The following is a 15,927-nucleotide window of genomic DNA, read 5'->3' on the forward strand; positions in this document are numbered from 1 at the left end:
TTAGGTAAAGGAACACAGCCGTGTCCTGTTCAAACACTGGCACTCCGGAAGGAAGGGAGATGGGGGGGGGCAACCCACACAGGCTCTGAGCGTATCTGCTCCTGGAAGCACCGCCAGAAGCACCACTGAGAGGGAGAGAGCGAGAGGACAGGTGGACCTGGGCTCCTCTGCTCGGGTCACTCAGATGCTCACTCACTGGTTCAGGCTGTGACCAGGCAATCCCACTGCACTTGTCCAGGTTGGATTAAATATCAAGAGGTCCAGAAAGCAAGTCTGCTTCTGCAGTTACATGCTAAATTAACTTCTGGTCCCAGCTAGCTGTGAATTTATAAATGAAACTAAGTCCTTCAGAAGTAATCTTCCAACAAAAAGAAACAAGGAAAAACCTATTGAAATTCCCATCTTCCACCTCCCAAAAGCATTTAATTTTAACTTTACCTTACAAATTAATTACGAACTAATCTTGAAAATTATAAAGCTTATGTTGTTTTTTTGTTTGTTTGTTTCCACAGAAATATCTTATATTTTCCCCAGTTATTAGCAAAGTGGCAATCTTTGCTTAAAGAGGACTGGACTAGGCTTATGTCAGATTTAATAATCACAGTTTTTATTACAGTGCATTATACTGAGTAAGCAGAAGCCTCCAAGAAGGCAGAGTGCTGCATCTGCACTTCTCCACACACACCTGACAATGCAGACTACACAATGCAGAGCATATCCTATGAATAACTACTTTACTTTCTCATGCACACTTTTAATGCAGTTGCAACAGATATATCTTTAAAAAGGTATCAAAGGCCTTATAACTGCAAAAAAAAATAAGAACCCCAACATCAAATGGAATACAAGATAGTAGTCAAGCAAAGAAACAATAACCTTTACATGACACGCATCAAGTTGATATAGGCTGGCTTAGGAGTAGGGATCAATATATTAGCTTAGGGACCAATATATTAGTTTACCAAAGGAATTAATGTGTGCTAGTTCTAAAACTTTACAGTTTAACTTTGCTTGGTATGAGAACAGTCTTGTTTTTCTCAATGATACTACTTCACAGAAACACTGGAGTCACAACAGACTACTTTTACCTTTGCATCCACAAGGTGCAAACACTTTTTTTCTTTGATTTCACATATACTGTTTTGAGTTATAGTGCACGAAGGTAGAAAGTTGCTCATTGTGGCATAACAAGCAATGGAAATTTGCCAAACCGGGGAAAAACAGCTGGAGGTCAGCTAAAGGGAACCATGATGAAGAGGAAGATGAAATAAAGGGGAGAAAGTAAGTGGTCTTACAACCACCATAGGTGCAACTGCAAATACCCAAAGGGACATTAGTATATATTAATGAGTTATTGGGAAATAATGAATATGTATGCCAGTTCTGGGAAATGTATTGCATATGTATGTCTTAACTGTTTAAATGCAGAACCTGAACTTTGAGAGTGTGTGCTTGATTTGTCAAGTCACCAGTACGTATTGTGAGAATAAAGTAATGCTGGCTTTCTAATGCCACATTAGAGTTAGAGAGTTTTCTTCATGGAATTTTCTGATGATAAAAAACATTCAATTTTCACATAAGTATTTAGAAGGGTCAAATGAGAAGTTAGAAGATTGTTATGGTTTTATGATTTTTGTTATTGGTATTCCACATCATAACATCATTTAGTACACTGGGAGTTAAAGAGTTAATGCTCCAGTTCCGTGGACTGTTGATTTTCCAGGTACCTGGTTCTCAGAATAGAAGAACTACATACCCCAGAGGACTTTGTGTTTCCATTGTTTTCCATTCAGAGGGAAAGATAAAACTTTTCACAGGTCATCAGATGTCCCCTTTTCCCTTTCTGCTTGTCTCTGCATGTGCTTCCTAGCTGTCTCACATTCAGCATTAGAGTAAGGCCTTCGCTTTTTGGACATTCTCTGTCTCATTTTATTTGATTTACTAGCTTCAATTCCAATTATATTGTATTATATTGTGTTATTTTACATTCCGATATCTTATTTATTATATTAGCTTTCCTCCTTATATCATTGCCAATGTTTTGTTTTTAAGATAATCTCCCTGCCTTTCCCCTTTCTCCCTTTCCTGGGGCATGAGTCCATGGATCCCCTTGCCCGATAACTCATGGAACCAGGCCAAACTGGCCTGTAAGCCTTTGTCATTTTTGGTGGAGAATGCAGGCATAAGACTCCTCGGCTGTGAGAAGATGTACTTTTAGAACAAATTTCTCTTTACTCTCTGTCATGGTTTTATGATTTTTGGTATTGGTATTCCACATCATAACATCATGTAGTGCATTTGGAGTTAAAGAGTTAATGCTCCAGCTCCGTGGATCATCGATAGTTCCGGGTATACCTGTCTCAGAAGAGAAGAAGAACTACATTCCCCAGAGGACTGTGCAATGCTTTGCATTTTTACGTATTTACACTCAGAGGGAAAGATAAAAACTGTCTGCCGTCATGGAACACGCACTTTCCTTTGGGATCGACTCAGCAGTGGATGCTCGCTAGCTGTCTTGCCTTCAGCATTTAGCATAAGGACTTTGGTTTATTGGACACTCTCTCTTGCTCATTTTATTTATTAGCTTTAATTCCAATTACATTGTATTATATTGTGTTATTATGTTTTCTGATATCTCATTTAGTAAATTAGCTTTCCTCCTAAGATCGTTGCCACTGTTTTGTTTCTAGGCCCATCTCCCTTTTCCCTTTCCCCCTTCCCCAGAGCTTGGGTCCGTGGGTCCCCCACACCAACCGTCACAGAACCGGGCCGAACCAGCCCGGTAAACCGTTGACACTCTCAGAGAGTTTCATTAGAAAGCTTATCTGTACACAGGTGCTGTGGACAAGCCACCCAAAAAGGACCTTTGAAGCTCGTGATAAGGAAACAGGATGCTTAGTACTTATCTATCTTGTGTGACTTTAACTTTTGCTTTAGCTTGACCAGAAAACACTTATATGAAAATTAACTGAAAAGCTTAGTCAGGCTTTAAATGTTTCAGATTGCTGAGTATGTACAAGTCTTCCCAGAGGGGAGAGGAAGGATGCCAGTTTATGGAGTAGTAGCATTAAATTGTGCAATACCAGATTGGATAACAAGCAAAATGGCAAAAGATGGGGGAAGTTGTAAGTATAGGGAAGAAGATCAGTGTAAATTGGGACCAAAATTTGACTTACTGATTAAAAATGGACCACATGCTATTCATATAGACAGCAATAATGATAGCACAAATCCAATAAGTGTTGTATGGAGAAATTTGACAGGTTTAGGATGTAGCTGGGAGTATGGTAATTCAGGAGTGGTAACTGGAGATAATGAGTCTGCAAGATGGAAACAAGGAAGCAAATGTGGTCCTCGAACCAATAGCACTACAATATGGTCCAGAGATAAGGATGTATTAGCTATAAAGGGAATGGGGACAGCAATGATGAAAAATAGACAGAAATCATGTAAGCTCCCCTTTAGATATTGGTAGCTGTGCAGAGATGGTTATGCATGTAAAGTACTCCCATTGAATTGGGCTGGGACATGCACAGCAGGATATCTGATGCCCCAAACTGGTATACATGCTCGTACAGCACCCTCATGAGGTGCCTTAAGAACCACATGGATATGAGCAAAAAGAGTAAATAATCCATTAATTGAAAGGCCCTCAGAATTTCATGGTTTTGTTCAGTGGCTAATACCAGCCTTCAGAGTAAGCAAATTAGAAAAAAAACAAACAAAAAAAACCAATAGTAAATGTATCAGCCACTATGGAAAGAATTGAGAACATAATATTAGATACCTTCCAGGGTTTGCAAACAGATCGCTTCTCTGAGTACGGTAGTTTTACAGAACAGAATGGCCCTAGATCTTACTGCAAAGGAAGGAAGAGTCTGTACAGTAATTAATTAAAGTTGTTGTGCCTATGTGGACCAAGGTCAACGGGTAGAAATTGGCATACAGGCAATTTGGAAACAGGTCAAAGTAGTACGTCAAGTCTCATTAGATGGTGCTTCATTGGGATTTACAGACTTATGGAATAAACCCACTAACTGGCTCCCTAATTTAGCCTGGCTAAAGCAATTTTTTCTAGCAACTATTGCTTTGCTCTTCCTGGTATGCTTTACATGTTCAGTGATAAAGTGTTTGATGTGCTTGTGTCAGGATACAAAAGAAAGGATTCATCAACTACAGGGGAAGAGATCAGAGTAGAATGCCAAATGGTTAACGGAACCACCTATGAAGAGGCATCCTAAATTACCATCTCTACTACCCCTAGAGATATGAGCACAGAAACCTATACCTCCTTTGAGTTAGATAGTTGGCACAAATTTACTTTAGTATAAACCATTGAAGTGGTCTGGGTCAAAAATGCTATTGGCCTCTCATTTATGTTTAAGGTGAATACCATGGCCAAGCCTGTTGCAATAACTACATCCCATGGGAAGGATATGTGCATTATACAACACACACCAGAATAGAATTTGAGGTCAACATTTATAAAGTTGGACTGTATGTAACCAGGAAGATGGGTCAACAACAAATGTTGCAAAATCCATAATGGTCTCTTAAGTGTGTTGAAATGCTAATGCAGATTAATATTTCTAGCTTTCAACCAGCATGCTCCCCTTTTTTTGAAAGCATCCCTTGAGGGTTGGATGACCTGGCTCCAAGAACAGGTGCCTTATAGAAAACAAACCAAGAGAGACCTGATAGGAGCATTAGAAACAGGATTAGGAGTTCTAAATGAAATTGATTCAGAAATATTGATGAATAGGTTAGCTATTGCAACCAATGATTTGACAAAATTGAGACTACCTTTACAATCATCTCTATTAGCCTTAGGAACAAACCAGTGGATTTAATCAAAAATATTACCAAAATGGGAAAAGGTAGAGAAACAGGACCATGAATTGATATTGGGTACACTGAGTGCCGTTCAAGATAATGTTTCTTTGGCCCTCGGTTGTATACAGGCACAATTATGGATACAGTCAGTGGCTGCCTCAATTATAGGAGAAGGCATTGAAGGTATTTTCCCTGCGGAGATTTAGAAAGTTGTTTGGGATAGTGCTACTGAACCAGAGAAGAAACTTTATCCTTGGTGGACATCTGTAAATTTTACTTATGGCTATGCTAGTGATAGGTTCATAACCTTTGTGCTCACCATATGTAATGCTTCAGTACATGCAATTTACCCTATTATTGCATTAGGATTAAATCATGCTAATACTGTGTGTCAATGGTTTACGGGCAGGTTCGGCTCAGTTCCGTGATGATCGGTGCGGGGGACCCATGGACCCACGCCCCAGGAAGGGGGAAAGGGAAAAGGGAGATGGGCCTAGAAACAAAACAGCAGCAGTGATCTGAGGAGGAAAGCTAATTTACTAAATAAGACATTGGAAAGCAAAATAACACAATATAATACAATATAATTGGAATTAAAGCTAATAAATCAAATAAAATGAGCAAGAGAGAGTGTCCGATAAACCAAAGGCCTTACGTTAATGCTGAAGTCAAGACGGCAGAGAGCACCCACCGCTGAGTCAATCCTCAAAGGAAAGAGCGTCCTGTGACCACAGACAGTTTTTATCTTTCCCTCTGAGCGTAAACACACAAAAATGCAAAGCATCGCACAGTCCTCTGGGGAACGTAGTTCTTCTGAGACAGGTATACCTGGAACTATCAATGATCCATGGAGCTGGAGCATTAACTCTTTAACTCTAAATGCACTACATGATGTTATGATGTGGAATACCAGTACCAAAAATCATAAAACCATGACACTGTGCTTTACCCTTTTGAACATCAAACATGGGCATGGATGGTGGGTAAGAAGTGGCAAACTGTAGGTTTAGAGTCTTGCACTACCCAGGGACAACAAGGATTTATTTGCAGAGGTAATTTGATCAATGCTCAAGACATCTGCCTTGACACTGAACAAAGCATTTGTCACTTCAAAATCTATTCCAATGCCAGCACAACTATGCTTGTATATATTGGTCAGAGTTCTGTATGCCTTAGGACTGTTTGTACTTCTATAATAATAGATAATATAACTATGGACAAAGAAAATCACTCTAATCTCTATTTGTAATTTTGTTAAAATTGCTGGATGAGACTTCACTTATTCAGCACCAGTTGTATCTCACCAGTTGATAAAATCTAATCATATGATGTTTCATAAGTTGTCATCGGTGCCTATTGCAATCAATCTTACATTAGTGAAACAATTATTGTCACATCAGGATTTGATTGCAATTTTGGCTGAAGTTCAGGAAAATGGGAAAATGGCTCTGGTAACAGTCTACCATGGCACAAGAGAGATAAAGAGAGTCCTAAAGCAAATAAAAGAAGATGGGAATCATCACTGGTGGGATGTGTTATTTGGATGGTCTCCTACTGTGACTGGCATCTGGAATAAGTTGTGTCACCCTATTATTGTTCTGCAAGTTCTAGTTCTGTTTAGTTTTATGTTTTCCATTGTATTGCTCATTTGAAACTGGATAATATTGAAATGACTAGCAATCTTAGCCTCCATAACTAGTGCCCATGAGAATGCCTTAAAGGTAAAATGTTACACAACTCTCCAAATTGTCAGTTAAATAGGAGAAATGTAAACAACATAGTGAAAGAACACAAGATAGACAAAGTACTCCAAATAAAGATAAGATGTTATGAAGCAAGCAGAAACCCAGAAACTGGTTGGAGGGGAACCCCTCCCAAAGAGTTTGAAGATAGACAGTGAGGAAGATGATGAGCCTTCATCCAACAACCACCAGGAGAAGCACCCCTGATGGATGGTGCAAGTATGAAGTGGAGGGACTGTAAACTTCTTGGAAAAGTTCTTGGAAATCTGTTGAATGTGTATGGATTTGGCTTTGATATGTAATGAGCTTTTGCTTGTTGGTGTGCAAGTTAGGTGGAGTGATTCCCCCTTGCACGCAGCACATGTGCATCACTGAGTAAATGCATACCTGCTTTATAACCTAACTCTGGGTTATGGAGTTTGATTCTGCAAGTCACCATGGAAAACATCAAAATATACATTTGCAAGTTAGGGATGAAAGAGGCAATATACAAGGAATCCTTCAAAAATCTGGAATTAGTAAAATTATCAGCTGAAATGAGGGACCTAATTTTACAGCAGACACCTTCCCAATATAACGGTACATTAGTATCCACACTGAACCCCTTGGAGGCCATTGTCCAGCAGGCTCCCCAGCTCATGGCTGATTTGGGTGAAATTGAGTGCCTTCAGACCATGTGCAGTATTCAAACATTGGAAGGGGCTGAGATCTTCCCCATAACTAGAACCAGGAGGCCTGCCCTGTGGACTCCTTGATTGAGACCCATACTGGTATTCCAAACACATATGTTTAATGATTTATTTCAGGCTGGAGTTCATTTTTTTTTCAATCAATTGCAAGCCCAATCATCTTCTCCAGCTGTGGAGGCAGTTGGAGGACAATCAAAAGTTTCAAAATCATCCCAAAAGGACAGGGGTGAGAACTATTGGAAAGAATACCAATAACACGGAACCTGGAAGATTTTTTGGTTCCCAGCAAAATTAAAGAGCCTTCTCAGGTGACCTGGACCACTATGCCCAAGACACCTGAGGGAAAAAATATGGTAATCATGCAATTCATGGTGTGACAGGGGATGTTAGTCCCTGTGTAATAAGAGCCTCTGGACAGGACTGGAGGCTCTATGTTGAGCTCACAAATTTTTGGTCCTGGAAAAATATACTAGAAGTTACAGCATCGGTTGATACAGATGCAGAAGCATTGACTAGTTACAGGGATCAAACTAAGTTTAATGGGGACAGAGTGATGACTGGCAGCTTTGGGGAACAGACCATTCCCATTACCCAGACATGGTTGATGTTGGAGGTTGAGTGCCTCCCCCCCCCCAGGAATACAAGGTATCTATTGCCCTGGTCCCAGAGTACATCTTGGGCATACACATTTTATGGGGTCTGGCTGTCTAGTCAGCTGTAGGAGAGCTCAGGCTCAGGTACATTAGTGCCCAGGTGGTGCAGGCAATATTGAGAGGCCACATGAAGCATGAGCCTATTCACATGCTGGAACCGCTCCAGATTACTAATGTAAAGCAATATAGACTCCTGGGGGGCAAAATGAAATAATGAGAGGACTGTGCACTGAAAAAGCTGAGACCATAAGGCCCCTCCCTCGGTCTGAGTGGGTGTGATATGACCTGACCTGTGTCAACACAGGAAGTGGGCTAATGCAGACCTATCCAGTGCCAAGAGCAGATGATGCATTTACCATCAAGGTGCTCACCAAGTTGATGGCTGCCTACAGGACACTTCAAATCATCAAGAGCAACCAAGAGACTCAATTTACTGGCACAATGGCACAACACTGGGCAAAAGAAAATAACATGGCACCAGATTACCAACATAAAGCAATATAAACTCCCCAGGGGACTAGAAGAAATACTGAGAAATGTGCAGGAAAGTTGGAATCATAAGACTTACACATAGCCTGTATAATTCCCCTATATGGCCAGTGCAGAAGTCAGATGGCACATGAAGGATGACAGTGCACTATAGAGAATTAAATAAGGTCACACTGTTTATTCATGCAGCTGTATCCAATATTGCCTCTCTAATGGAGGCACTCAGTAGGGAAATAAAAACCTACCATTTTGTCTTAGACTTGGCAAATGCATTCTTCAGTATTCCAATTCCTGAAGAATTGCAGGACCAGTTTGCATTTACATGGGGAAGCAGGCAATGGACCTTTCAGGTCCTGCCACAGGGGTATGTGCATTCACCAACATATTGTCATAACCTAGTGGTGTGTGACCTGGCAGACTGGAGAAAACCTAATAATGTCAACTTCTATCACTATATTGATGGTCTCATGTTGACATGTGACTTACTGGAGACAGAAGTTCAGGCAGCAAATTCATTGACCATTGATCTACAGGAAAAAGGAGGGGCTATAAACCCACATCAGGTGCAGGGTCCATGCCTGTCTGTGAAATTCCTAGGAATAGTTAGGTTAGGAAAGACCAAAGTACTCCTGTAAGGTAAATAACTCCCAATGACGGTACTCCGCAAGTAGATAGTATAGGGGATGGTATATTTTAAGTAATTCTATATAAACAGTATACAGATAATACAAAAGAGAAGATGGCTCACCTTTAGGATGACAAGGCTCGCAGGGGACTCCATGTGGGAGGGATCTCCAAGAAGAGATCCTTCCCTGGTGGTGGTCAGCCCTTAAATGGGGGTTTGGGAGAGGTGGAACCAGGCTCCACCCCTTCCACTCACACAGGTATATCACCTTCACCTGTGCCCCCATGGCTGACTCAGTACTCACCTCAGGTGACCAATCAGTGGTTCAGGCTGTGATTCAGCAGTTCCCATACAACTCCCCAGTGCAGTAATAGATAAGATTCAGGCATTCCCAGTCCCTATGACACCTAAGCAGCTGTAAAAATGTTTTGGTATATACTGATACCAGCATTCCTTTATACCCCACTTAGCGCAGCTGCTGAGGCCTTTGTATTGACTCACAAAGAAGGGCCAACTATGGAACTGTGGGAGAATGAAACATGAGACTTTTCAACAGGCAGAACTAGCTCTTAAACAAGCTCAGGCACTGGATATATTTGATCCTGCCCTCCCAACCAAATTGGAAATTCATGTTATTCAGGATAGCTTTGGCTGGGGCCTGTGGCAACATCAGAGTTCTGTTCAGACCCTGATTGGGCTTTGGTCTCAAATCTAGCACAAAGCAGAAAAAAGACATAGTATAATTGAAAAACAATTGTCTGCCTACTCCACACTGCCCATGTGTGGGGTAAATAACTTCCAAGGATGGTTCTTCACAAAGAAATTGAATAGATGATAGTATATTTTGAGTAGTTATATATAGATAAGATACAAATAATACAAAAGAGAAGATGGCTCATCTACAGGATGTCAAGGCTCACAGGGGACTTCACATGGGAGGGATCTCTAAAAAAAATTCCTCCCTGGAGGTAGTGGTCAGCCCTTAAATGGGGGGTTTGGGAGAGGTGGAGCCAGGCTCCACCCCTTCCAATCACACAGGTATATCACCTCCACCTGTGGCCCCATAGCTGACTTGGTGCTCACCTTAGGTGGCCAATCTGTGGTTCAGGTCGTGATATAGCAGTTCCCATACACTGTGGTAGAGCCAATAACTCAAACATCTGAAATCATGGTTAAGACCACCTTGCCAATTTGCGGATGGGTGAAAGATCTGACCTACTTTCCTAAGACAGAGGGGGTCCAAGCACAGTCAGTGGTACTATGGGTGCCACTGCACAAAACATGAAAGGTCTAGGTCTGTCTGTAAAATTTCTGAGGGTAGTCTGGTCAGGGAAGACCAAAGTACTACCCAGTACCATCATAGATAAGGTTCGAGCATTCCCAGTCCCTACAACACCAAACCAACTGCAAGAATTTCTACGTATATTGGGATATTGGTGTTCCTTTATACCTCATTTAATGCAGCTGCTGAGACCTTTGTATAAACTCATAAAAAAAGGGCAATCATGGGACTGGGGGAGAACAGAACAGAATGCCTTCCAACAAGCAAAACAGGTGGTTAAACAAGCCCAGGCAATGGGTATATTTGGTCCCACCCTCACAACCGAACTGGATGTTCATGTCACTCAGGATGGCTCTGGCTGGGGCCTGTGGCAACATCAGAGTTCTGTTTGGCCACCTGTTGGTTTCTGGTCTCAAGTCTGGCATGGAGCAGAAGAGAGACATGGTATGATTGAAAAACAGCTACTGGCTGCCTATTCTGCATTACAAAAAGTAGGGCAAATAACCCTGACAGCCGAGGTCATAGTTAAGACCACTCTGCCAATTCAGGGGTGGGTAAGAGATCTGACCCACCTTCCTTAGACAGTGGTGGCCCAGGCACAGACAGTTGAACAATGGGTCACCTATCGCAGTCAGAGTAGTCATCTGTTGTTGGGAAATGGCTGCAGGAGCAGGGAGGTCACGGTGATATGTACGAGCATAGTTTGCACTGCAGCACAGACTATATACTCATGGAAAAGTATTAGATGTTGATAGGAGGTCACAATGTCCTTGGGCCAAGTGACAAACAACTCAAGGCGGACGTGAACTGCTTCAGCTGAGCAACCCAAGTTGCCAAGACATCTATGGGAAACTTCTGTGATTATGTTGTTCAGCCTGCCTTCAGCAAAGAGGGCCTCACAGAACTGCTGATAATTGTAACTATAGGTATTTTTTAGAGTAAGCTGTCCTTGATAGTCTGTTCTGTTTAGCTGGCAGGTGTTCCCTTTGTGCTCTGTGTTATGCACTGGCCACACTGATGCGGTGCTCAAAGGAAACTACACTGTGTGAACCTCGAGAAAAGTAAAAGCTCCAGGAGATGGACTGTGGTGAGTGGGAGAGGAAAAGTGCACTTTGAAATGGGATGCCCTGCCAGCGCTGCCTTTCACATCCGCTGCTGACGCATTCCTGCCTGGTTTCTTAGGATTAGGATGATATCAAAAGTCACCTCCTCCAGAATGTGTTTCTCACTGCTGTTAATTGTTGGGAGTTGTTTTAAAGTTGTTTTTCTCAAGGCTCTCTACCAATGGTTGTGTGATATTTTCTATACGCCCCTGTCTTAAACACTATAAGAATAAGGCTGTCCAGGTAATAAACTGAAGCCTGATCACTCATATATTGAGTCCTGTCGGGCTTCCCCGCCCAAGAGCAATCGAATCGGACCCTGATATCCGTGGCAGTTTGTCTTCCTCACCACTGAAAGAAGAGCTTCAAAAGATTCTAGGCCTAGTGACATATCATGGTGATGTGCCAGAAGAGACAATGGTTTTTCCACTGGAGAAGAGTCCCATTCAGGAAGGAAAATATCCTATTCCTGAAGATGCCTGGTACCTGGATGGGTCCAGCAAGGGTAACCCAAACAAGTGGAGAGCAGTGGCATACCATCCTTCCACTGAAACAATGTGGTTTGAAGAGTTTTAGAGTATCCAATGGGCAGAATTCGGAGCCATGTGGATAGTTATGACCAAAGAACCTGGTGATGGCATAGTGAACAGATAGTTGGGCTGTGTACTAGGGGCTCACTCTTTGGATTGCGCTGTGGGCTGCCCAGGAATAGACTATTTACACCTTACCAATCTGGGGCAGAGATATGTGTTTAGACACATGGAATGTGGTTAAACACAGGACCATACATGTCTTCCATATTTATGACCACCAACCCTTACAGTCACCAGGAAATGATGAAGCTGACGCACTGGATCAAGTTTGATGGATTAAGGATTCATCATCCAAGAAGACTGCCTGCTGATTTTCATGGTTTTATTATTTTTGTTAACAGTATTCCACATCATAACATTATGTAGTGCACTGGGAGTTAGAGTTAATGCTCCAGTTCTGTGTATCATCAATAGTTTTGGGTATACCTGTCTCAGAAGGGATCTACATATCCCTGAGGACTTTTCACTGCTCTGCTTCTGTTTTCCATTCAGAGGGAAAGATAAAACTTTTCACAGAACATGAGACGGTACTGTCTTCATTTCTGCTCCTCAGTGCAGTCTGTGTTCCCTAGCTGCCTCACCTTCAGCTTTAGAGTAAGGTCTTTGGTTTTTGGTCATTCTCTCTCATTTTATTTGAGTTATTAGCTTCAATTTTTATTATATTGCATTATGTTGTGTTATCTTGCATTCCTTAGTAAATTAGCTTTTGTATGGGAACTGTTGAATCCGGGCCTGAACCACTGATTGATCACCTGAGGCGAGCACTGAGTCAGCCAAAGGAGCACAGGTGAAGGTAATTCACCTGTATGACCAGAAGGGGTGGAGCTGGCTCCACCTCTCCCAGACCCCCATTTAAGGGCTGACCATCAGTGAATGTTGTTTTCTTGTTGGTAATTGTTTTTTTGTAGTTTTCTACTATAAGCCTAGGATGTAGGTGAGTTCTTTTATTTTGACGGTTTCCTTTTATCACAGTTATCTTTTTAATTGTACAATCTGTATGTCAGCTACAATACAAAAGGCATTTTTCTATGGGTTAACTGTATTATTTTTCTCAGATTGTTGTTGTTGCTGTTTTGTTTTGAAGGTAGTTTTCCTGACTCTTTCCTTTTCATGGGCCTCATTAGTCATGGAACTGGGCCAAACTGGCCTGTAAGCCTTTGGCATTTTTGATGGATAAAGTAGGCACAGGGCTCCTTGGCTGTGAGAAGATGTACTTTCAGAACAAATCTTTCTCTACTCTCAGAGAGTTTCATTAGAAAGCTTATTTGTACTGCAGGTGTTGTGCTAAAAAACAAGGCCTTGAAATCCAGACTGCCTGTATTCTGGGATATTTGTCAAAGTTTGTGTTGCCAGCTTGCTTCAGGAAAGTGATCTCAAGGGATCCAAGGGCCCCATTTACAGACCAGACCCAAGCTGTAGGGCAGTGTGCTCTCTCCCTGGGGCCTGGGTCAGGGACATAGCTAGAAGACTCCCGGATTTGATACACCCCACTGACTACTACCCGTTACTCGTAGGGTAACCTGACCAAAGGGTGGACTTAACTATGGACACTATTGCACAAGTTATTCATGACTGCAACCTGTGCCATAATTAAACAAGCTAAGAGGATGAAACCTCTCTGGCACAAAGGGCAATGGCAAAATTATAAATATGGGGAGGTGTGGCAGGTTGATTATATCACCTTTCCATGAATTCACATTGGTATGCATTATGTGCTTTCCATGGTGGAGATGACCACTGGGTGGCTTGAAACCTATGCAGTACCCCATGCTACCACCCAAAACACCATCAGTGGTTCAGGCCATGATTCAACAGTTCACATATGGGGGGAGATTAAGGTAATGACACGGGCACCCTCCCCAACCTGGGCAACCTCCTTCTGTGGCTGCAGTATTGTGTTCTATTTTTTTATTATCATATATATATATTATTTATTTAAACTCTTATTTTATACTTTTAATTTTTGTGCCGTGGTCTCTACTAGACAGAGGGCTTGCCTTAAAAAGGCTGTGGTGCCCCAGACAGAAGGTCTGCCTAGAAACATGGCTACACAAGTCTCTGGTTGCAGGGAGTGCCAGAGCCAGCTGCTGCTGGAAGAGGGTGGCAAGCAGTTCTCCTGTGTGAGCTGTGAGCATGTGGAAGATCTGCTTAGCATGGTGACAAAGCTGAAAGAGGAGGTTGAGAGACTGAGGGCCATCAGGGACTGCAAGGAGGAGATTGACTGGTGGAGTAGCTCCCTCGAGCGCCAGAGAGAAAGACGCTGGGGAGATCCCCCACAATTGTCGGTGGACTCCCTGACCTGTCCCTGTCGGGCAGAGGGGGGTCATCTGAGGGATGGGGAGGGCTGGCAGAGTCCCTGCTTGGTACCATGGGCAATCTCCCCCTCTGCCTACCTCGTGTCCTCAGGTTCCCCTAAGCAATAGGTTTGCAGCGTTGGACGTTGAAGGGGAGATAAGGGGGGAGGTGCAGGAAGATTCCCCCAGGAGGTCACCAATGGCAAGGCAGTCGACTCCGTGCATTGAGACTGCTGCTGCCAAGAAAGAAAGAAAGGTGATTGCAGTGGGCGGCTCCCTTCTCAAGGGATCCAAGGGCCCCATTTGCAGACCAGACCCAAGCTGTGGGGCAGTGTGCTCTCTCCCTGGGGCCTGGGTCAGGGACACAGCTAGAAGACTCCCGGATTTGATACACCCCACTGACTACTACCCGTTACTTGTAGTTCAGGCAGACAGCAATGAAATAGCTCAGAGAAGCCCGCAAACTATGAAAAAAAAAGATTTCAGGGGTTTAGGGTGATTAGCTCAAGGGGTGGGAGCACAAGTGGTGTTTGCTTCCATACCTTCTGGGGCAGTGAAGGACATGGAATGAGCTAGGAAAACACAGGTGATGAGTAATTGGCTGAGAGGCTGGTGTAAAGACAGACATCTTGGGTTTTTTGACCATGGGGCAGTTTACTTGGCTCCTGGCCTGTTATCTGTTGATGGAATGCACCTGTCTCAAAGGGGGAAACGAATCCTAGCACAGGAGCTAGCTGGACTCATTGAGAGAGCTTTAAACTAGCTGTGACGGGGGAAGGGGATAAAACAGGGCTCACCAGTAAAGAGCCTAAGGAGGCTGTGCTGGAGAAAGGGGTGAGGCAGATGTCTCAGCAGAAGTGCATCTACACCAATGCACGCAGCATGGGCAACAAACAAGAAGAGCTTGAAGCCATTGTGAGGCAGGCTAACTATGACCTTGTGGCTATTAGAGAAACATGGTGGGACCTCTCCCATGACTGGAATACTGGGATTGATGGCTACAAGCTCTTCAGAAGGGATAGACAGGGAAGAAAGGGTGGTGGCATAGCTCTCTATATCAAAGAGTGTTTTGATGTTGAAGATCTTGAGGTTGGAAACGACAAAGATAGCTTCCTGACACAGCTGGTGAAAGAACCTACCAGGGGAGGTGCCCAGCTAGACCTGCTCTTCACTAACAGAGAAGGACTAGTAGGAGATGTGAAGGTTAGGGATTCTTGGCCAGAGTGACCATGAAATTGTAGAGTTTGCTATTCTTGGTGATGGCAAGAGGGTGACCAGCAAAACTGCTACCTTGGACTTCCAGAGGGCAGACTTGAACCTGTTCAGGACACTTGTTGCAAGGGTCCCTTGGGACTTGCTCCTGAGGGGTAAAGGGGTCCAGAAAGCCTGGACACTCCTCCAGACAATAGGCAGATCAGTTATCCTCAGGGTACTTCTTACCCTGACCTGGAAGTCTGGGATGGAGTGCATAATGCACCCCCTGTGATCCTAGCAGAGACAGTCAGAGACCTGCTCCTCCATCTGAACTGCCACAAGTCCATGGGACCAGATGGGATCCACCCAAGGGTGCTGAGGGAGCTGGCAGAGGTGATTGCCAAGCCACTTTCTGCCATCTATCAGCATT

The 15,927-nt window shown here is 43.1% G+C and overlaps 1 protein-coding gene across 1 annotated transcript in view; it reads right to left on the reverse strand.

The window, feature by feature from the left end:
* The window catches only part of LOC136054130 (zinc finger SWIM domain-containing protein 6-like), a 497,031-nt gene that overhangs the window by 203,275 nt on the left and 277,829 nt on the right, over window positions 1-15,927 (reverse strand). The window lies entirely within an intron of this gene.

The sequence above is a fragment of the Cyrtonyx montezumae genome, unplaced genomic scaffold (assembly GCF_038088225.1).
Source record: "Cyrtonyx montezumae isolate F1298 unplaced genomic scaffold, pur_monq_1.0 scaffold_34, whole genome shotgun sequence".
In the NCBI taxonomy this organism is placed as follows: Eukaryota; Metazoa; Chordata; class Aves; order Galliformes; family Odontophoridae; genus Cyrtonyx; species Cyrtonyx montezumae.